The sequence below is a fragment of the Bubalus bubalis genome, chromosome 2 (genome assembly GCF_019923935.1).
Source record: "Bubalus bubalis isolate 160015118507 breed Murrah chromosome 2, NDDB_SH_1, whole genome shotgun sequence".
Taxonomy (NCBI): Eukaryota; Metazoa; Chordata; class Mammalia; order Artiodactyla; family Bovidae; genus Bubalus; species Bubalus bubalis.
In genome coordinates, this window is record NC_059158.1 from 134,682,319 (window position 1) to 134,706,616 (window position 24,298).

Consider the following 24,298-nt stretch of genomic DNA (forward strand, 5'->3'; position numbering starts at 1 on the left):
TCTTCAAAATAGTTTAATTCCAGAAGACTAGTGACAATTCTAGGGAAATATAGTCACTCAAGTATTAGTAGGCACAGGGTCATAGGAAAGCAATTTGGTGACAAATTTGGGGATATCCAAGCTATATTTTTGATCATTGGTAATGGAGAACTATTGTTTTTGTTTGCTTGTTTGGTTTGGTTTTTATAAGTATTTTTTATTCAATTCTAGGCTTTGGAAAAAATGTCACTGAGTTGCTATTTGAAGATGAAAAATCTGGACATATCAAGCACAGTCAAAATTTCATTACAACTTTCCAACTAATAAAGTAAATAGAAAATGACAGACTTGAGGTGGCAGAACAAAGCTATAACATGTATTACTGAAGGGCTGAGGAAGAAGGACTATTCAAGGATGCCTTGATATTCCACAGTGAATATTAGATGATTTAGGGAGAAGAGAAAGTGGATAGAATTTTCTAGACAGTATGTAAATACAGACTGTGGTTTTTTAAATGATTGTAAGGGCAGAATCAGACTCAGAGAAGATATGGATCAGTGTCATCTACATGGAAAAAATGATCAGGAAGATTGAATATTGCCACTTGTGAAGTCAAAATGGGTGCCTGGGGGAATGAATAATTTCAGCAATTTTGGCTTCATTTATCTGTATTTTCCTTCTTGAAACATTTTCTTCATAGAGCTGATGGGAACACATTTACTTACAGAAATCCGCAGCTACTGCAGAGTATTCTTGACTGCTTCCTCCTTGTAAGAAATTTCAAGATATGCATTACCAGAGAATTCTCTTTGTCTGAGGGAAGAAAGCTGCGTGGACAATGTTTAGATGCTGCACTACCTGTCCACTCTAAACTTGTGAGTTTCTGAAACTCTGCTTCTGGAAACAGTGCTGGCAATACTATGGCTTCCTTGGCTCCTCTCCTGCCACTCGCTTCACCCTGAGATTCATCTGAACAGACCTGGCCTGGTTCCAGAATCTCACAGATGGCCAGGTCCTAAATTCCAGTCACAGTGTCCCTTCAGTTGTTCATTTTATCCTAGATTTGGAACAGATCTTATTGTTGCACATGACAAAGACCCTGTTTGGGTTTCTTATCGACTGTGTAATCAATTTTCTCTGTTAGATGACTTTCGTTAAAAATAGGTTGAATGGCTTCTGAAATTTTTCAAAAATGTGTAAAATTATTTTCATCAAGGGCTTTGCCACCTGTCATGAGAATAAAAAAATTAAAAAAAATAAAACAACAACTGTTAATCCTTACAGGGAATCAACATAAATTGTACACTGTTTAGAATGGAAGAAGATTGAGCACTTAATATCTAATCTACTTATTTTTTAAATGATGAAACTGAGATAATGAGACTTCTATTTGTAGTGATAGGATAAACCTATGCTCTCTGTCAGAGAGGGAATTTTTCTTCATTTAGGGTGTGTTGATTGATTCAGTAGTAGAATCCAAGAATTTATGAGGACATTTCTCAAAAGGCAGCTATATTTCTATACGTTGGAGTGTAGATGCAACAAATATTGGTAAAAAAATTGTTAATTACAAAGTTTCATTTTTTTGTGCATTGGTGTGTTAAGAAAACTTAAGGTCTCAATTTTAATATTTTCAAAATGTAATTAAAGAAACACAAAAAAGATAGCTTAAACAGTCACAGCTTTGAATATACTGTAGAAATTTTTAATTAATGGCTATATAAAGTTTCAGTATCTGGAGATTTCATTGGATCTCATTAAATTTATGTTATAGAATAACTAGGCTGGAAGTGAAGACCAGTAGGTACTATTAGAGTCATTTTTCCCCACAAAATTACATCCTATGTATAATGGCAGTTTATTCAGAGGGAGTGTATTGACTCCATAACCAAAAGTTCCATTAAACCCATTATGAGAGGTTGTAATTTTGTATTCAGAGATTCTTTAATAGTGATTATTGACCCATGAGAATGTAGTCATTATAAACTATAAAGATTTCTTTATCATTATAGTTATAGTTTTCTTAAAGGAGAAAAATACTAGGCAAGAATCAGAGGAACTGGTATTGAGTATAGCTCCAAAAATTAGCCAAGATAGCAGCTTGAGTAATGCATTTAACTCCTCTAACAAACACCATCTAAGCTATGAATTGGGGCTGACATCTTTTCTGAAAGCCTCGTGGAGCTTCTACAAATAAAAATAAAAGCAACTTTATATATTATATATAGAATTATACACAGATACTGTATATAGATATAATATTTATACAAATTACATAGATATTTTGGAGATACTATTATTGGCATTATTAATTTTTAACAGTTTCCATTATATTTACCTAATAGTTTTGGCATAAGGTTGAAGTAAAACTTTTATGTAGTTTCTAATTATAAATTTCTATATGATATTTGAGTCTGCTCTATGAGATAACTTTGACTTATGTTGAATTTTTTCATTTTATTTCCTTTATTTATAAATATAAAAATATAGAATTATGAAAATATAAGAAACAAAAGGGATGTGTGAATGACAAAATGAATTCACTTTTTTATATAAATTTGAAGTTCAGTTCAGTTCAGTTCTGTCGCTCAGTCGTGTCTGACTCTTTGTGACCCCATGAACCACAGCACGCCAGGCCTCCCTGTCCATCACCAACTCCTGGAGTTCACTCAGACTCACCTCCATCAAGTCAGTGATGCCATCCAGCCATCTCATCCTCTGTCGTCCCCTTCTCCTCCTGCCCCCAATCCCTCCCAGCATCAGGATCTTTCCCAGTGAGTCAACTTTTCACATGAGGTGGCCAAAGTATTGGAGTTTCAGCTTTAGCATCAGTCGTTCCAAAGAAATCCCAGGGCTGATCTCCTTCAGAATGGACTGGCTGGATCTCCTTGCAGTCCAAGGGACTCTCAAGAGTCTTCTCCTACACCACAGTTCAAAAGCATCAATTCTTCGGTGCTCAGCCTTCTTCACAGTCCAACTCTCACATCCATACATGACCACAATAAGACCCATAGCCTTGACTAGACAGACCTTTGTTGGTAAAGTAATGTCTCTGCTTTTGAATATGCTATCTAGGTTAGTCATAACTTTCCTTCCAAGGAGTAAGCCTCTTTTAATTTCATGGCTGAAGTCACTATCTGCAGTGACTTTGGAGCACAGAAAAATAAAGTCTGACACTGTCTCCACTGTTTCCCCATCTATTTCCCATGAAGTGATGGGACCGGATGCCATGATCTTCATTTTGTAAATGCTGAGCTTTAAGCCAACTTTTTCACTCTCCACTTTCACTTTCATCAAGAGGCTTTTGAGTTCCTCTTCACTTTCTGCCATAAGGGTGGTGTCATCTGCATATCTGAGGTTATTGATATTTCTCCCGGCAATCTTGATTCCTGCTTGTGCTTCTTCCAGCCCAGCGTTTCTCATGATGTACTCTGCATATAAGTTAAATAAGCAGGGTGACAATATACAGCCTTGACTTACTCCTTTTCCTATTTGGAACCAGTCAGTTGTTCTATGTCCAGTTCTAACTGTTGCTTCCTGACCTGCATACAAATTTCTCAAGAGGCAGATCAGGTGGTCTAGTATTCCCATCTCTTTCAGAATTTTCTTTTTTTTTTTTTTTAATTTTATTTTATTTTTAAACTTTACATAACTGTATTAGTTTTGCCAAATATCAAAATGAATCCACCACAGGTATACATGTGTTCCCCATCCTGAACCCTCCACCCTCCTCCCTCCCCATTCCATCCCTCTGGATCGTCCCAGTGCACCAGCCCCAAACATCCAGTATCGTGCATCGAACCTGGACTGGCAACTCGTTTCATACATGATATTTTACATGTTTCAATGCCATTCTCCCAAATCTTCCCACCCTCTCCCTCTCTCACAGAGTCCATAAGACTGTTCTATACATAGTTTATTGTGATCCACACAGTCAAAGACTTTGGCATAGTCAATAAAGCAGAAATAGATGTTTTTTTGGAACTCTCTCTTGCTTTTTCCATGATCCAGTGGATGTTGGCAATTTGATCTCTGGTTCCTCTGCCTTTTCTAAAACCAGTTTGAACATCAGGAAGTTCACGGTTCACATATTGCTGAAGCCTGGCTTGGAGAATTTTGAGCATTACTTTACTAGCGTGTGAGATGAATGCAATTGTGTGGTAGTTTGAGCATTCTTTGGCATTGCCTTTCTTTGGGATTGGAATGAAAACTGACCTTTTCCAGTCCTGTGGCCACTGCTGAGTTTTCCAAATTTGCTGGCATAGTGAGTGCAGCACTTTCACAGCATCATCTTTCAGGATTTGAAATAGCTCAACTGGAATTCCATCACCTCCACTAGCTGTGTTCGTAGTGATGCTTTCTAAGGCCTACTTGACTTCACACTCCAGGATGTCTGGTTCTAGGTCAGTGATCACACCATCATGATTATCTGGGTCATGAAGGTCTTTTTTGTATAGTTCTTCAGTGTATTCTTGCCATCTCTTCTTAATATCTTCTGCTTCTGTTGGGTCCATACCATTTCTGTCCTTTATTGAGCCCATCTTTGCATGAAATATTCCCTTGGTATCTCTAATTTTCTTAAAGAGATCTCTAGTCTTTCCCATTTTGTTGTTTTCTTCTATTTCTTTGCATTGATCACTGAAGAAGGCTTTCTTATCTCTTCTTACTATTCTTTGGAACTCTGCATTCAGATGCTTATATCTTTCCTTTTCTCCTTTGCTTTTTGCTTCTCTTCTTTTCACAGCTATTTCTAAGGCCTCCCCAGACAGCCATTTTGCTTTTTCGCATTTCTTTTCCATGGGGATGGTCTTGATCCCTGTCTCCTGTACAATGTCACGGACCTCATTCCATAGTTCATCAGGCACTCTGTCTATCAGATCTAGCCCCTTAAATCTATTTCTCACTTCCACTGTTTAATCATAAGGGATTTGGTTTAGGTCATGCCTGAATGGTCTAGTGGTTTTCCCTATTTTCTTCAATTTCAATCTGAATTTGGCAATAAGGAGTTCATGGTCTGAGCCACAGTCATCTCCTGGTCTTGTTTTTGCTGACTGTGTAGAGCTTCTCCATCTTTGGCTGCAAAGAATATAATCAATCTGATTTCGATGTTGACCATCTGGTGATGTCCATGTATAGAGTCTTGTCTTGTGTTTTTGGAAGAGGATGTTTGTTATGACCACTGCATTTTCTTGGCAAAACTCTATTCGTCTTTGCCCTGCTTCATTCTGTACTCCAAGGCCAAATTTGCCTGTTACTCCAGGTGTTTCTTGACTTCCTACTTTTGCATTCCAGTCCCCTATAATGAAAAGGACATCATTTTGGGGTGTTGGTTCTAAAAGATCTTGTAAGTCTTCGTAGAACCATTCAACTTCAGCTTTTTCAGCATTACTGGTAGGGGCATAGACTTGGATTACTGTGATATTGAATGGTTTGCCTTGGAAAAGGAACAGAGATCATTCTGTGGTTTTTGAGATTGCATCCAAGTACTGGATTTCAGACTCTTTTGTTGACCATGATGGCTACTCCATTTCTTCTGAGGGATTCCTGCCCACAGTAGTAGATATAATGGTCAGCTGAGTTAAATTCACCCATTCCAGTCCATTTCAGTTCGCTGATTCCTAAAATGTCGACATTCACTCTTGCCATCTCTTGACCACTTCCAATTCGCCTTGATTCATGGACCTGACATTCCAGGTTCCTATGCAATATTGCTCTTTACAGCATCAGACCTTGCTTCTATCACCAGTCACATCCACAGCTGGGTATTGTTTTTGCTTTGGCTCCATCCCTTCATTCTTTCTGGAGTTATTTCTCCACTGATCTCCAGTAGCATATTGGGCACTTACTGACCTGGCGAGTTTCTCTTTCAGTATCCTATCATTTTGCGTTTTCATACTGTTCATGGAGTTCTCGAGGCAAGAATACTGAAGTGGTTTGCCATTCCATTCTCCAGTGGACCACATTCTGCCAGATCTCTCCACCATGACCCACCCATCTTGGGTTGCCCCACAGGCATGACTTAGTTTCATTTAGTTAGACAAGGCTGTGGTCCTAGTGTGATTAAACTGACTAGTTTTCTGTGAATATGGTTTCAGTGTGTCTGCCCTCTGATGCTCTCTTGCAACACTTACCATCTTACTTGGATTTCTCTTACCTTGGGCATGGGGTATCTCTTCACGGCTGCTCCTTACCTTGGACGAGGGGTATCTCCTTACTGCTGCCATTCCTGACCTTCAACGTGGGATAGCTCCTCTAGGCCCTCCTGCACCCATGCAGCCAAGGCTCCTTGGACGTGGGGTTGGTCCTCCCGGCCGCCGCCCCAATTACTAATCATCTATCCTTCAGGCTTAAAAAATTTAATTTACATATTCTGTATGAAAACATTGATAAATAATATCTTGAAAACTTAAGAATTATATCACATTTAAGACTATTTCATTTCTAGGGCACAACTAGTTTGAAGGTACAATAAAGTTTTGTTGGCTATATTGGCTGTTTTATGTATATATGTATACATATATATTTGCATATATATATATAACTTCAGGTATAATAACTGTGAACCCTATAAAGATCAGAAAATAACAGTTTTGGCTTGTATTTCATTTGGGCTCTTTTAAATAAAAGCAAGTTTAAGTGATATTGGTAATTTTTTTAAAAAACTTAAGTATTCCACCAACTCCTGCAGAAACAATGGAGATATTAGGTATTATCTATTTATTAAATAATCTTAATTTATTACTTCTTTTTAAAATTTGTTCACTTAACAATTAATATTAAGTTCTTACTTGCTTACTCAGGCCACATGTTGTTCTTGGTGGTCAGAATGCAGCATTGAATAAGGGACAAACATCTCTGTCTTCATGGACAGCAGGTCTTCTCATCAAAGAGGAAGCAGCAGAGTACAGCACTTTGAAGAAAAATAAAGTAGACAGGAAAAGTGTTGGGAGTATTATCTTAGTGTTTATACGTGAATTTTTAGGTGATGAAAATATAGACTTATCAGAACAAATTATGCAGACAATTTTCATTATCCTCAATAATGAAGTAACAGACTAATACCATCAGCCACAGTCATCCAAAGCTATTAAGATAATCATTGATGAAAGGAATTTATACCTATACTTGCTCTAATTTTGAGCACCTAATATTATCTGTACATGTGGAAGCAAATTGAATAAAACCTCAGTGTCATGATTTTTTGTTCATAAAATTAAACATTTCCTCATGAAGCATTTATTTTGACTGCCACTGAGATAGAAAAATATAGAAAAAAAAATAAATTAATTAAAAAAAAGAAAATATAGAATATTTCAAAAAGAATTTCCTTTATTTTACCCATTAATTTTAAATTATATATTATATGTAATATGTTAATGTCATTTTGGCATCTACTTCTGTTTCATTGACTATGCTAAGGCCTTTGACTGGGTGGATCACACCAAACTGTGGAAAATTCTGAAAGAGATGGGAGTACCAGGCCACCTTACCTGTCCCCTAGAAACCTGTATGAAGGTCAAGAGGCAACAGTTAGAACTGGACATGAAACAATGGAATGGCTCAAGATTGGGAATGGAATACATCAAGGATGTATATTGTCACCATGTTTACTTAACTTATATACAGAGAACGTCATATGAAATGCCAAGCTGGATGAAGCAGAAGCTGGAATCAAGATTGCCAGGAGAAATATCAATAACCTTAGATATGCAGATGACACCACCTTTATGACAGAAATAGAAGAGGAACTAAAAAGCATCTTGATGAAGGTGAAAGAGAAGAGTGAAAAAAACTGGCCTAAAGCTCAACATTCAAAAAATTAAGATCATGGCATCTGGTCCCATCACTTTATGTCAAATAGAAGGGGAAACAATGGAAACAGTGACAGACTTTATTTCTTGGGCTCCAAAATCACTATGGACAGTGACTGCAGCCATGAATCTCAAAGACACTTGGTCCTTGGAAGAAAAGCTATGACAAACCTAGGGAGCATATCAAAAAGCAGAGACATTACTTAGCTGACAAAGGTCCTTGTAGTCAAAGCTTTGGTTTTTCCAGTAGTCATGTATGGATGTGAGAGTTTGACCATAATAAAGGCTGAGCCCTAAAGAATTGATGCCTTTGAACTGTGGTGTTGGAGAAGACTCTTGCAATTCCCTTGGACTGAAAGGACATCAAACCAGTCAATCCTAAAGGAAATCAAACCTGAATATTCTTTGGAAGGACTGATGCTGAAGCTGAAGCTCCAACTCTTTGACCACCTGTCGCAAGGGACCAACTCATTAGGCAAGACCCTGATGCTGAGAAAGATTTAAGGCAGGAGAAGGGGAAGAGGATAACAGAAGATGAGATGGTTGAATGGCATCACAGACTCAATAGACATAAGCAAACTCTGGGTGATGGGGAAGGACAGGCAAGCCTGGCATGCTGCAGTCATGAGTTCGCAAAGAGTTGGACATGACTGGGCAACTAAATAGCAGAAACAATACAATGTCATTTAAATAACATGATATTATAGTCTCAAATATCAATTAAACTAATCAGTAATGCCTTAGTATGAATTGGAATCATGAGCAGCCACATCATTGATTTCCCAGTCAAAATCCTAAGGTACTTTCAACTTCCACACCTCAAAATAATGTGATAGATTAATTTTGTTAAAGACTTCTTTTTAGATTTCTAGTTCCAAGGTGTACTTCTTTACCTTCCTTCACTTCATGAGAAAACTGGTGGACAAAATGTAGCTATTAGCAGGGGGCACTTGGATAAATATTAAAAAAAAAAAAAAAAACTTACTTATCTGGACCTATACTAATATATTTGTGTCTCTTCATCGGAAAATGTAATTATATTGGCCTATAGTTTATTTTTTGAAATTAAGAGAGGTTATTAGATGAGAAATTTTACATATATTTAAATTTTTTTCTTAAATTTAATTGAACAAATAGCATTATTTCTTGATAGTATCTCAGTAAAAGGAATAAGGCACATACAATCAAGCATTTTAAAAATGTTATAATAAGTATATTAGTAGGCAATATACACAGTCAAAATACAAATATGAATATTTAAGTGGTACAATATATGTATATCAATAAGTAGACACTTTTGAAATATACTAAATTACAGACTAGAAAACTAAAATATAGAAATAAAATTCCCACATAAAACAATTAATGTAGGCAATATTTTTAATTTCTGAAAAACAAATAAAATATATTTTTATACCTTTAAAATTTTCTCCAGGATAATATTTTGAGACAATGAATCATTATCAGAATAACATAAACAGCTTTTAGATTGATTAAACCATTTTTCAGTCTTAACAGTGTTAATAATTTTAATGTCAAATGAATAAACATAACAGTTTCCAGTGAGGAAATGGCCTTAATTGCCATTGTAATAGAAAGAAACAATTACTAGACACCCAACATCACAGTGGAGAAATTGGTTTTGATGATAAAACTGATATTTCAATACACTGTTTATCAAAATATAAATGCACTAAATGCAGTATGTTGATTTTGTGTACATAGGCTGTCATTTTTAAATTAGAAAAATAATGATTAAAACACTAATGAAAATCCTTGTTTTTTTTCCTTTAAGTTTATATGTTAATGTTATACAGAGTGAAGTAAGCCAGAAAGAAAAACACCAATACAGTATACTAACACATATGTATGGAATTTAGAAAGATGGTAACAATAACTCTGTATACGAGACAGCAAAAGAGACACTGATGTATAGAGCAATCTTTTGGACTCTGTGGGAGAGGGAGAGGGTGGGATGATTTGGGAGAATGGCATTGAAATATGTATAATATCATATATGAAACGAGTCGCCAGTCCAGGTTCGATGCATGATACTGGATGCTTGGGGCTGGTGCACTGGGACGACCCAGAGGGATGGTATGGAGAGGGAGGAGGGTGGAGGGTTCAGGATGGGGAACACATGTATACCTGTGGCAGATTAATTTTGATATATGGCAAAACCAATACAATATTGTAAAGTTAAATAAAATAAAATTAAAAAAAGAATAATAGGCAAATGGATTTGAATCTACAGTTGAAATGTAATAAAATCCATAATGTAATTGAAAAAAAAAAAAAGAAAATTGGGTAGACATAAATCTGAATTAATGAATTATCATATTTAGTTTTTATACATCATATTTTGATTAAAAATCATTAATATATTACTCTGCTTTTTAAGGCTATTTCTTCCTTAGAATCCATGGAAGATTACTGAATTTTAGTTTTCAGCATGCTTTTAAGAATGATAGTAATAAACTGAAAATAATGTTAATCATTTTTTTGCCAGAAAGTTTTTTATTATTTAGTCATATTTAAGTAAAAAACATTAAGTGAAGCATAACAATAATCATGGAATTTCCAGATTGCATATACATATGCACGAGTCCCCAGAAGCAATAAAGAGAACTATGGACTTTGGACATTTGATTCAAAATGTGATTGATACATATGTTTCCTCAGAACTACATAACACTATTCATGTCTTCTTTTATGAGTCTGATATGTAATTATATTGAATTTCAATATTTGGTATTGATAATATATTCTGTTCAAATGTGTCTGAATAAACTCATTAAATTAAATGTCAGCTTGCTTATGATGATTTTTAGAACATTTATAGTTTATAATCTATTGATTTTAAAATGTAGATAAAAAGGTCTTCCTTATTCTGTATCTATTGCTATTGATAAGTAATGCAGTTGTCTACAGAAGCTTAGAGCAATGAAGTAGTCTACTTAATGACACGTTTTCCTTCAAATTTGACTGCTTTGAGGAGGAGAATAATTGGGCAAAAGGACTGAGTACTGCAGTTTCCAGGCATGAGCCAAAATACGAAGAATTTTTACCTTTAGGCAGCCTAAACTGTCATTCATGCACAACATTTTTCATTTAGTTTATTAGTTTAACATTTATTCTTTACCTACTCAACGACTAGTACTATCCTAACACCCAAGAGGCGTATGACCTATCCAAAGTTCGCAGTTTATGTGTTTACAAATGAACATTATATGACTCCTAGAGTATTTCTTGTAGTGACAAAAGTACAATTTCTTATGACATTCTTGTATTGAGCAGTCTTAATATAAATTTTCCTAGAGGAAAATGCCCAACACAATATGTTTTAGAATTGTGGCCCTTCAGAAGTTCCTGCCTCTCTGTTCGGTTCAGTTCAGTTGTTCAGTCGTGCCCGACTCTTTGCGACCCCATGAACCACAGCAGGCCAGGCCTCCCTGTCTGTTACCAACTCTAGGAGTTCAGCCAAACTCATGGCCATTGAGTTGGTGATGCCATCCAAACAATGCATCCTCTGTCGTCCCCTTCTCCTCCTGCCTTCAATCTTTCCCAGCATCAGAGTCTTTTCAAATAAGTCAGCTTTTCACATCAGGTGGCCAAAGTATTGGAGTTTCAGCTTCAACATCAGTCCTTCCAATGAATATTCAGGACTTATTTCTTTTAGGATGGACTGGTTGGATCTCCTTGCAGTCCAAAGGACTCTCAAGAGTCTTCTCCAACACCACAGTTCAAAAGCATCAACTCTTTGGCGCTCAGCTTTCTTTATAGTTCAACTCTCACATCCATACATGACTACTGGAAAAACCATAGCCTTGACTAGATGAACCTTTGTTGGCAAAGTAATGTCTCTGCTTTTGAATATGCTATCTAGGTTGGTCATAACTTTCCTTCCAGGGAGTAAGCGTCTTTTAATTTCATGGCTGCAGTTACCATCTGCAGTGATTTCAGAGCCCAGAAAAATAAAGTCAGCCACTGTTTCCACTATTTCCCCATCTATTTGCCATGAAGTGATGGAAACCAATGCCATGATCTTCGTTTTCTGAATGTTCAGCTTTAAGCCAACTTTTTCACTCTCCTCTTTCACTTTCATCAAGAGGCTCTTTAGTTCTTCTTCACTTTCTCCCATAAGTGTGGTCTCATCTGCATATCTGAGATTACTGACATTTCTCCCAGCAATCTTGATTCCAGTTTGTGTTTCATCCAGCCCAGCATTTCTCATGATGTACTCTGCATGTACGTTAAATAAGCAGGGTGACAATATACAGCCTTGACGTACTCCTTTTCCTATTTGGAACCAGTCTGTCGTTCCATGTCCAGTTCTAACTTGCTTCCTGACCTACATACAGGTTTCTCAAGAGGCAGGTCAGGTGGTCTGGTATTCTCATCTCTTTCATTATTTTCCACAGTTTATTGTGATCCACACAGTCAAAGGCTTTGGCATAGTCAATAAAGCATGTCCTACCTCTCAAGCTAGACCAAATTCACCCTACCATGCATGCTAAATCATTTCAGTCACATCCAACTCTTTGCAACCCTATGGACCATAGCCCTCCAGGCTCCTCTATCCATGGGATTCTCCAGGCAAGAATATTGGAGTGTGTCGCCATGCCCTTTCCCAGGGAATCTTTCCAACCCAGAGATAGAACCTGAGTCTTTTACATCTCCTGCATTGGCAGATGGATTCCTTACCACTAGCACCACCTGGAAAGCCCAAATTCATCCACTATTGTTCCTACCAGTTTATAGCTTTGGCAACTTTCATTCCATCTAAGCAAATCTCAGTTGTGGTACCTCTCTAAAATGAGCTTGTGTTTAGGTGAGCTTGAAAAACTTTTCTCCAAATTCCATGATGGTCATTTATGTTGCAACTTGGTTCTCTGCTGGGTCCAATAAGAGTCATGGATTTTCAGTTTCTCCAGATTTTTCTTACTGCAATATCAGGTATGAGAAATTTTGAGTTTTTTGCATGTCTGAGTTGAAACTGGAATCCCACCTATTGCATTTTTTTTTTCATATTCTGTGTTCTTTTTTTTTTTTCATATTCTGTGTTCTATGTTGTGATTTGTGATGGCCATTTTGCTTTGTGTTTATCATGTTATACTGAACTTACATGTTTATGGGTCTAAATCTCCAACAAGGTTACAGGCTCCTCAAGGATACCATATATTAATTTATTTTTGTATATAAAAAAGCTTAGAATAGAAGTAAACAAATATTTTGTGCTCTAATTCTCTTGTATTGGAAGTTTTAAATATTGATTTCAAGATATATGGCATTGACTTGACTGAAAATTTTCAACAGTGAAATTACCCTGATGGAAATGGTGTTTAACAAAAGTCATTCTGTCCATAATACCTACCATAGGTGTAAGAAAAGGGAAGTTATTTTAGTAATCAAGAGATAATTGGTACCTGTACAAAAGTAGACACATTGAAATTCCAGAAGAAATGATTGACTCAAGAATTATGCTCAAAGGTAAAACTATGACAGTAACATGCTTAATTAATGAATGAATATTTACTGCATGTGTTCTATATCAGGACTTTAGAACTTCAAAAGAGGTATCTGAGGGCTTCCCTGGTGACTCAGTGGTAAAGAGATCATGGTTCAATCCCTGATTCAAGAGTATTCCACATGCTGCAGAGAGCTAAGCCTACAAGCCACAGCCATTGAACCTGTGCTCTAGAACCTAGGAGTTACCACTATTGAACCCGACGTGCCCTAGAGCCTGTGCACCACAACTAGAGAATAGTCACAACTAGAGAGAAGGTCACACAGTAACAAAGACCCAGCACATCCAAAAATAAGTAAATGAATTATAAAAAGAGATGCATGAGATTATACATTAATTAATGACAAACTGATCAAAGCACCAAAGTTGAATAAAGAGAATTGGAAGGAGCTCAGTAAAGGCTGGGGTGAAGAAAAGGTATCTATATGTTACAGATGTAGCTCAGGCGATAAAAAGTCTATCTGCAATGCAGGAGACCCGGGTTTGATTCCTGGGTTGGGAAGATCCCCTGGAGAAGGAAATGGCAACCCACTCCAGTACTCTTGACTGGAAAATTCCATGGATGGAGGAGCCTGGCAGGCTACAGTCCAAGGGGTCGCAAAGAGTAGGACACGACTGACCAACTTCATTTTCACTTTCTTTTCTTTCATGTTACAGATGTGTTTTTTATCTATTTATATAAAAGGGAAATAGTATTATGTTGTTAATAATCTATACACCATGATATACATTATTTTTTCTTAGTTTACCAAATCAATTCCTTCCACAAACATTTACTGAGCACCTAATATGTAGAAGACTCTATTATATGAAAGGATAACAAGGAGGAGAAGGAGGATATGAAGAAAGAGACAGATGAAGAAAGGAGATGAGACGAGAGAGAAAAAAAATAGTGCCATTAAAATTTCACATCACAACCCATAAAATGATGTTTAAAGCAAGTCTCAAAGGATGAGTGGAATGAACACAGAAAGATCCAAGCTAAGTGAATTGAATGAACAGTCTCAAAGGCTAGACATATCTTCAGATGCAGAGAAATATACAGGATTCGAAGTCGCTGGAATGTAAACACCCAGGTGGCCTATGGAAGAAGTTGAGGGTGGACTACTGAGCATAAACAGGATTATGGAAAGTGTCTCATGTCACAAAAAGAATCTTGACTTTACTTCTTACATAAGAAAAGAAAAATGTTTTTAAAAAGGGAGTGACAAGATCATACTTGAGCTTTAGATTAATCATTTTGATAATTGTATGGTGAAGTAGTGAAGGAAACAAGGAAAATAAAAACATTCTTGATTTAGTTGTCTAAGTGAAAGGAAACATTAACCAGAAACATTTGTTTATTGAAAATTTCTTTCTCTCCTTTCTTTCTCATTCAACATGTTTCTTCTAGTGGATTAATTAGTTTCATTTCAAGAATTCTAAAACAATTGAGTTAGTACTTTCTATGTCTTGACATTGCTTCCTCAAGTGATAATCTATTAAGACACAGGTTTGCTTTGTTTCTCTATGTATCTTTGTTTACTGGTTTGCTGGAGAACATTCTAAGCATTGTATTACTTTAAATTAAATTATTTTTAATGGTTCTTGCATGTTTTCATAAATTTCTTTTACAATTTAGCATTAATGCACATTCAAAATCCTTTCACTGAGCAGCATTCTTAAACAGTGCGATTTTGATGTTTAAACTATAGAGTGTATTGAGTATTATAATTTACTTAATCAAGAATATCAGTGCATATAATTAAAATTGGTTGTCTTATATTTAGAGATTGATACATAACTCATATTTTATCTGAAACCTATAAGCAGATATCTTTGAATGGTGTTGATAGGTACAATAAACATCAGTACATAAATAAGATATGCTTGTACATTTTCTGAGAGCTGATGGTTCTGAATAAAATGTGATTAATATTTAGTTTAAGCTTGAGAATTACACTGTATTATGTTATTTTTATCTTATAAGACATAATGAAATAATGACAATAAATAATATCTTATTTCTTTTCCCCCAAATTGAAACCAAGTAGCACAGACAAGATACTTATCACATTTATTCTCTGTCCCTCAATATATATGCTGCTGCCAAGTCGCTTCAGTCGTGTCCGACTCTATGCAACCCCATGGATTGTAGCCTACCAGGCTTCTCCATCCATGGGATTCTCCAGGCAAGAACACTGGAGTAGGTTGCCATTTCCTTCTCCAATGCAGGAAAGTGGAAAGTGAAAGTGAAGTCACTCAGTCATGTCCGACTCTTAGCGATCCCATGGACTGCAGCCTACCAGGCTCCTCCATCCATGGGATTTTCCGGGCAACAGTACTGGAGTGGGGTGCCATTGCCTTCTCCCTCAATATATAAAAATATGTATAAATTTACATATTTTAATCTGTTTGACAAGTTTGTGAGATTGATACAGATTTGCATATAATGAATTGGTCTCATGAAAATTTTAACTTTCCTGTTTTATTTTATTATATTGTACATGCTTTTTAGAAAGAAAAAATAGTCTTGTACTCATCCATAACAAGAGTCTTTTAATACCTATCATCAAAGACTTAGACACTAGTTAGTGCAAAGAGACTTCAATATACTTCCTCTTTGATCTCTAAATCCTTCAGTGACTTACATTAACTTTTCTCTCCACTTCTATTCCACTTTAAATAGTGTCTCATTATTCAACAATAAGTCTTTTGAATGTTGCTGTAAATCAGATACACATGCTTTTGATAATGCCATCATTAACAGGGATATTACTCATTGACATCTATGAACTTGAATTTATAGAGTGCCCAGAATATCATTACAGCAGCCATGCAAATCATTATGTACTCAAGGCCTGAGGGAAATAAATCTGAGTCTTAAGAAAATTAGTCAGCAATTTGAAGTCCTTCAATGGTGCAGATAGTGTTTTTAATAAAATCCAAACTCCTTACAGTAGGCCCCTCATGATTTCAATCCTATCTAACTTCATCTCTTTCATTCCTTCCCTTTTGTCTAATCTTCAATCAAATTCCCTAATACTCTTGGAAGTCCATGCTTTGCACAGTCCTTCCCACTGCCAATAATGTCTCTCCCAACTTTTATTCCACTAGGATAATTTTTGCTATCCTTTCAAATGTCCACACAGAAGTAAATTTACTGCAGGATTATAATAATAGGGTGTATGCAAATAATCACACAGCACTAATGATATGACAATGAATAAAAGTACTTAATATCCTCAAGTGACTATTCACTGGTAGATCTTTTGACTCTTCAATCTGTGACAGATGCCCTTCTTCTATTCCCTCAGAATAATACTTGCATATTTCTATGACAGCACTAAATTCCTTAATTACATAATTCATCTATTTTAAGAATTTCCAGTAAATTTGGAGGTGCACTGTAGCAGAGAATCTTTCATTCTCATATCCCAGAATCTAGCACAGGCACTGGCAAGCAGTAGATCAACTCCCAGTACTGATATTCATCAAAAACATTAATGCATAAATTAAATGAAGGAAGTGTCACAATAATAAATCAACATCGATAGGAGATATATATATATGCATGAATTTTAAAAACTTACTTTATTTGCATGCAAGCATATTTTACATTTAACTACTGTAGATGTTGGCCACCTGATGAGAAGAGCTGACTCATTTGAAAAGACCCTGATGTTGGGAACAATTGAAGGCAGGAGGAGAAGGGAATGACAGAGGATGAGATGGTTGTATGGCATCACAGACTCAGTGGACATAAGTCTGGGTGAACTCCAGGAGTTGGTGATGGTCAGGGAGGCCTAGCTTGCTGCTGTTCATGGGGTCGTGAAGAGTCAGACACGACTGAGTGACTGAACTGAACTTTAGATGAAAATATTTATAATTTCTTACCAATGAAGTGCAGTTTTTTTCACTGTAATGTAACTATGTTGTCATGTAACTAGTTGGAGGAGAAATAAACAGGAAGAAAGAGGAAATAATGTCCTTTTCTGAGTCTCAGCTCCACATAATGTCCGTGACAGTCATTTAGTTAATATTTTTTATTTAAAATGGCTCATTTAAAAAAGTAAAAACTTATCTATAAAGAAGGCTTATATCTCTACCACACATGGAAAACTAGTAACATCTATAATATTTTTATCAAGATAAATCTGTACTTAAAAAAAGAAAGAGAAAATAAGACTTGAATAAAAGAAGAAGAAAAAGAAAACTGAAAGAAAGAAAAGAGAGAGGGACGAGGCAGAGTGGGTGATGGAAGAGAGAAATGATCAAATTGCTTTTGAGAGTGATAAATTGCCCGCATTTGAATTTGAACTGTTTTGCTGGCGATAGTGATAAATTCTCACAAGTCCCTTCTAAATACACATTTTATACAACTTGACAAAACATGACAGATTGGATCCTCCCACTTGTTACGTAGGTATTTGCAATGAGAGAAGAGATGTTGCTGGTTCAAACTGTACTTATACAAGCTGAAGAAAAGTGACAGCTTGGCATAAAATCAGACAGGGTTAATAATGGTGACGATGGTGGGCTGACAAATGTGGACAATCTTTAAGCAGTTTGTTGAAAGGTTGGCTGGTGAAATGGTAGCAAAGTGATTCATTTGCTAAAAAGGAAAATAAAGTATAATTATTTATCCTAAATTATAACTAAGAAAAGAAAACAGCCTTAGAAAATAGATTTGGTCTTAATTTGCAAATCCCTGGCTTTCAGAAGCAAAACAAACTTCTCCAAAGTAAATTCTTATCTTATGGGTTTAGCATTGACACACTAGGACAATTAGATCCAGTTTTTATTTTTCTCTTCTATAAATAATATAGTCTTTAATTTGAATTTTAGCTGACTTTGTTACTCAAAATGCTACATAGAAACCAACAAGAAAAAAATAGCTTGGTGATTTACATAAAGTGATGCATATTTTATTGTTCTATTTAAACCAGTACATGATAATTTTTACAGTGCTTCATTAACATATGTTTAAAAGTAATCCGACAGTTCTACACAGATGAGATTGGTTATAGAAGCATACCGCTACAGAATGCTGCTGCTAACTGTGCTTTAATCATCGCTAAGTGGGTTAGTTGGGTTTATTAAATTATGAATCATATGCTGTTGCTTCATTTTTATATTATAGGAGAAACATATTCATAAATATCCAAACCATGTAAACTAAGAGAAATTCACGTGAAATATAAAAGAGAGAAAATCAAGATAGAATGTCGTAAATTAGGCCTACCTAACATTTGGAAGTAATTGTTCATCTATTCCAGAGAAGGCAATGGCAACCCTCTTCAGTACTCTTGCCTGGAAAATCCCATGGACGGAGAAGCCTGGTGGGCTGCAGTCCGTGGGGTCGCTAAGCGTCAGACACGTCTGAGTGACTTCACTTTCACTTTCTTGCATTGGAGAAGGAAATGGCAACCCACTCCAGTATTCTTGCCTGGAGAATCCCAGGGACAGGGGAGCCTGGTGGGCTGCCTTCTATGGGGCCACACAGAGTTGGACACGACTGAAGTGACTTAGCAGCAGCAGCAACAGTTCATCTATTCAAAGATGATTATTTCCTAAATTTTAGCTTTTGAGTGGTAGCTTCTACGAAAAGAATTGTTAGTGTTAATCATGAATAACATGGCAACCCATTAATTAAAAAACAAAAAAAAAAAACTTTAAGGAAATTTCTGTTTGTGTCACTCTGCCTCACATGAAAATTAACAGCATATTTTTCTACTTCATGACGATTATGAATGACAATCATTTTGCCTAACAAATTTCATTTTGCCACTGCCGACTAAGCCCTGTTATTACTAATCCAACTTAAACTATTAGCTATCTTAAAAGGGAGCAAGAGATAGGAATAGAAGTTATAGCACTGTATCCCACCCTTTTTATAAACTCAGTTGATGAGTTATTTTCAACTATACCCAGAGTTACAAAATTTGTTAGAAGGACTTGATAGGACATTGATTTAAATAGTTTCTGAAGAATATTTTTCTCAACAAATAGAATATCTGCTTTGGGAATTTTAAGAAAAACTTAAACAATTAGAGCTGAAAATAAATGTGTTATTAATATTTTTCAGAAAAGTCTAGTGGTGAATACCACTAGGTTAGCTAACTTCCAGCTTGACTTGAGAAAGAAAGTATAAAATACGTAAATACAAAATCTTCAAGCTCATTTCCTTGTGGGAATGTTTTTCTTTCCTTTTTTTTTTTTTAACCAGATTTTGCTAATTTTTAAGGAAACTGAACTCTGTAAGGTAAAAAAACAGGCTTTCTTGGTAGCTCAGATGGTAAAGAATTCATCTGCAATGCAGGAGACCTGGATTCAGTCCCTGGGTTTGGAAGATCCCCTGGAAAAGGGAATGGCAGCCCGCTTCAGTATTTTTTCCTGGAGCTTTCCATGGTTAGAGGAGCCTGGAAGGCTAAAGCTCATGGAGTTGCAAACAGTTGGACACAACTGAGTAACTAACACTTTTAAGCTAAAGAGCAGAAAACTTGAATTTCAGAATTTTTTCTGGATGAGTCAATAGAATGCACCCATTCCATTTTATTCGAATCCTTACATTCAGGCAGATTCTTTACTGTTTGAGTTACAGGGAAGACCTTAATATTATATAGGGTTTACGTAAATCATAAAGAGCAAAATATAAAACATAAATATAAAAATTCTTTTACATGTATTACTTCATCTTCACAGCCATGGAAAAAGTGGAGAAAAATATTTATTATAGTAATGCATTATACAAATCTATTCAAAATTGTATAATTTATGGTTTTTAATAATTATAAAGAAGTCTCACTAAAGCAAGAATTTTTAACACATTCATGAGAAATATACACAATGTTTATCTTGCCAAATACCAATATTTTGTATATTGATTTTATCTCACTGATTTTGAATGTGTAAATTGAAGTGCATTTTTTCTAAAGAACTTCTTTTTAAAAAATATTTATTTATTTGACTGAGCCATGTTTTAGTTGTAGCATGCAGGATCTTTCGTTGCGACACATGGGATCTAATTCCCTGACCAGAGAGCCAACCCAGGCCCCCCTCCATTGGGAGCATGGAATCATAGCCATTGTAATGTGAAGGAAGTCTCTCTAAAGAACTCCTTGATTACATAAGCCTTATTTGCCTTTTCTATTGTTGTAAATATGATATTTTCTTTATTAACAACAATGAATATGAATCTAAACTGCCCGTGTTCTTACATATTTTTCTTTTCACTCTTTTTTTTTAAACTTTTTATTTTATATTGGAGTATAGCCAGTTAACAATGTTGTGATAGTTTCAGGTGGATAGCAAAGAGAGTCAGCCATATATATACACATATCCATTCTCTCCCCACATTCCCCTCCCATCAGGCTGCATATTACATTGATCAAAGTTCCCTGTTCTATACAGCAGGACCTTGTTGGTTATCACTCTAAATATAGCAGTGTGTCCATCTACATGTCAATATACAATGTGTACATATGTATATAAAGAAGGCTGAATACCAAAGAATTGATGCTTTCGAATTGTGTTAGAGAAGACTCTCAGTCCCTTGGACTCCAAGGAGATCAGTCAATCCTAGAGAAAATCAACCCTTAATATTCATCGGAAGTTTTATTGCTGAAATTGAAACTCAAATACTTAGGCCACCTGATGCAAAGAGCTGATTCACTGAAAAAGACCCCAATGCTGGGAAAGATTGATGGCAAAAGGAGAAGGGGGTGACTGAGGATGAGATGGTCAGATAGCATGAGCAACTCAGTGGACATGAGTTTGAGCAAGCTCCAGGAGATAGTGAAGGGCAGGGAAGCCTAGATTGCTGCAATCCATGGGGTCACAAAATGTCAGACACTACTTAGAGATTCAACAACAACATGTTGATCCCAAACTCCCTATCTCTTTCCTCCATTTCCTGCCCCCTGGCAACCATAAGTTCTTTCTCTAAGTTTTGCAAGTTCAGTTTTCTTTTACCAATGAAAATATGATGAAAGAAAAAATGTTTGTTATTATTTTTATTCACATATATTTAATTGTACTTGATCTTAGGAACTACAGGAGGTGACTGACACATGCATAAGATAGTCAACTATACACATAGAAACAAAGAATAAAGATACTTTATAACCCTTCCTGTTTTAATATTTCTTAAAACGTTGTTTCTGAACATATCTCTTATAAATAAAATATAATGTTCCAATGAATAGATAAGATTTAGTGTATTAAAAATTTGAAATATAGTTTCCTTTTATCTGTTAGGTACAGGCTTGACAAATGATGAACAGTGCTCAATCTTCCTAATTAACTGTCTTTATTACCATCCATATGGAAAATAATTTCTCAAGTTTTTTTTTTTTTTTTTCTCTTGGTTAAGTGAAGAAAATCTTGGGGATATTAAGAACATTATATTGATTTATCAGTATTTATTCTAGATTACAGAAAATTTCCCTTTTCAGTTTCTTTTCATGGTAGAGCATGAATTACATTAATATTGTTTCAAGAAAAGTAAAAATTTGAGTTTTATACTGTCCTTTTCAATTGGGAAAATTTTATTGCCTAGCCTATTATTTGTCCCTACATTTTCCTATCTCTCTCATGAGGGTAAATTAAAAAATAATTTTTCTTTTCACCCAATACCTTTATTTTGCATCTAAGAACTTGCCCATGAAATTTTTGCAAAGTTTTAAAATGTATCATTTTTCCATTCAGCATTTAGTTGGTCATGACTTTCATTTCTCCTATCAGAAACAAATGCATTTTTATTTTCATGATTGGTAGTCCTCAAGGAGGTCTGTATCTTCTGAAGTGTGAATTTTACACCTCAGATTTCTTCTTGTTGATTTCCCAGCAGGCTGACAAATGTGCCATTTTGTCTTTTCTTTTCTCTTTTCGTTTCTCAGCTTTTTAAGTTCCCATCTTACTAGCCATTAACGGCATGCTATGAAAGGCATACTATTAACAGCGTTAGTAACATATGCAACTGAATGGGAAAGCAGAAGACAAATCTATTTTGAATTTATTCAAGATAGTAAGACATTCTTGCTTCAGTTAAGCATACATAAATTAATCTTGGAATAAATATTTATAAAAATTATGTTATACGTTTTTGTTGTTACATATATCTTAAACTGCACAATGTCCATTTTGTTAAATGAAGTAAAAACCACTCCTGTGAACTCTCCATTAACTGTAATATGACCTCCTTTTTTGTGATATGTTTATAGAGTTTTACGCTATTTTCCATAATTATTTAATGAGTTTGTACTATGTTCTCTAAAACAAACAAGATTCATGTCCCATATAACTTTTATTAGTTGAGTAAAAAATAAAATGTATAGTATATTATTGATTATTATAATAATTACAATGATAATATGGCATATATCTAAGTATGAAAGAGCACATCATTTAAAAGCACAACAATATAAGATGAATTTGTATGTAAACAAGTGTGGAATGTATCTGTGAGTGTGAGAGGGAGAGGAGAGTAGTGGAGGTGAGGAGGTCTACTGGGGAAAAGGTCAGAGGCAGCCATCATTTATTGAGCTCCTATACTGACACATGAAAGATTTCCTGGCATACAAAGCAGCCCAACTGGAAACAACAGCTTTTAAAGAAAATGAGTGCTATTCATTCTTTTATAAAATATATATCAAGATTTCCAGGAGAAATATCAATAACCTCAGATATGTAGATGACACCATCCTTACAGCAGAAAGTAAAGAGGAACCGAAGAGCCTCTTGATGAAAGTGAAAGAGGAGAGTGAAAAAGCTGGCTTGAAACTCAACATTCAAAAATGAAGATCATGGCATCCGGTCCCATCATTTCATGGCAAAGAGATGGGGAAACAGTGGAAACAGTGGGATCTTGGGTTCTTGGGCTCCAAATCACTGCAGATGGTAACTGCAGATGGTGACATGCAGCCATGAAATTAAAAGACTCTTGTTCCTTGGAAGAAAAGCTATGACAAATCTAGGGAGCATATTAAAAACCAGAGACATTATTTTGCCAACAAAGGTCCATCTAGTCAAAGCTATGGTTTTTCCATTGTCATGTATGGATGTGAGACTTGGACCATAAAGAAAGCTGAGTACTGAAGAATTGATGCTTTTTAACTGTGGTGTTGGGAAAAGACTCTGGAAAGTCCCTTGGACTGCAAGGAGATCCAACCAGTCCATCCTAAAGAAAATCAGTGCTGAATATTCATTGGAAGGACTGATGCTGAAGCTGAAGCTCCTATACTTTGGCCATGTGATGCAAAGAACTGACTCATGGGAAAAATACGCTGATGCTGGGAAAGATTGAAGGCAGGAGGAGATGGAGACGACAGAGGATGAAATGGCTGGATGGCTTCACTGACTCGATGGACGTGAGTTTGAGCAAGCTCTGGGAGTTGGTGAAGTACAGGGAAGCCTTGCATGCTGCAGTCCAGGGGGTTGCAAAGGGTCAGACACAACTGAGGAACTGAGCTGAACTGACATATGGTGGGGTGGTATTTCATAGTACTGAAAAAACATTGAATATAATTTCTAACTCTGTAAGATATCCTCCTTTTTTTTACTCATGTTATAGTGTCTAAACTTATGCCATAGTTATACCATTCTCATACTTTTTCATAAATTTAGTTTACACATGTCAATCACCTCCTGCAATTTTCCCCTTTTAAGATGTTATCTAGCCATAGTGCCTTGTTGACTGTGTCCTTGTTGTCAATTTCACTGCCACAAGAAAATCTGATTTACCCTCTGAGTAAAACGCAAGTTACTTTCCAAGTTCTTTCAAACGTGTTTCTTTCAAACATGTTCTCTTCTAGGCCTTCTGAAAGTATAAAATTATTTGTTTCTAGCTTATAAAATAATAGTGAACTTATTTCCTATCCTTTGAAACTTTTCTTAAGAATTGACCCCTTAAAATATTTAGAATATGTTATAGCTCAACGAGGGCTTCGCTTGTGGCTCAGATGGTAAAGAATCTGCCTGCAATGAGGGAAACCTGGGTTCA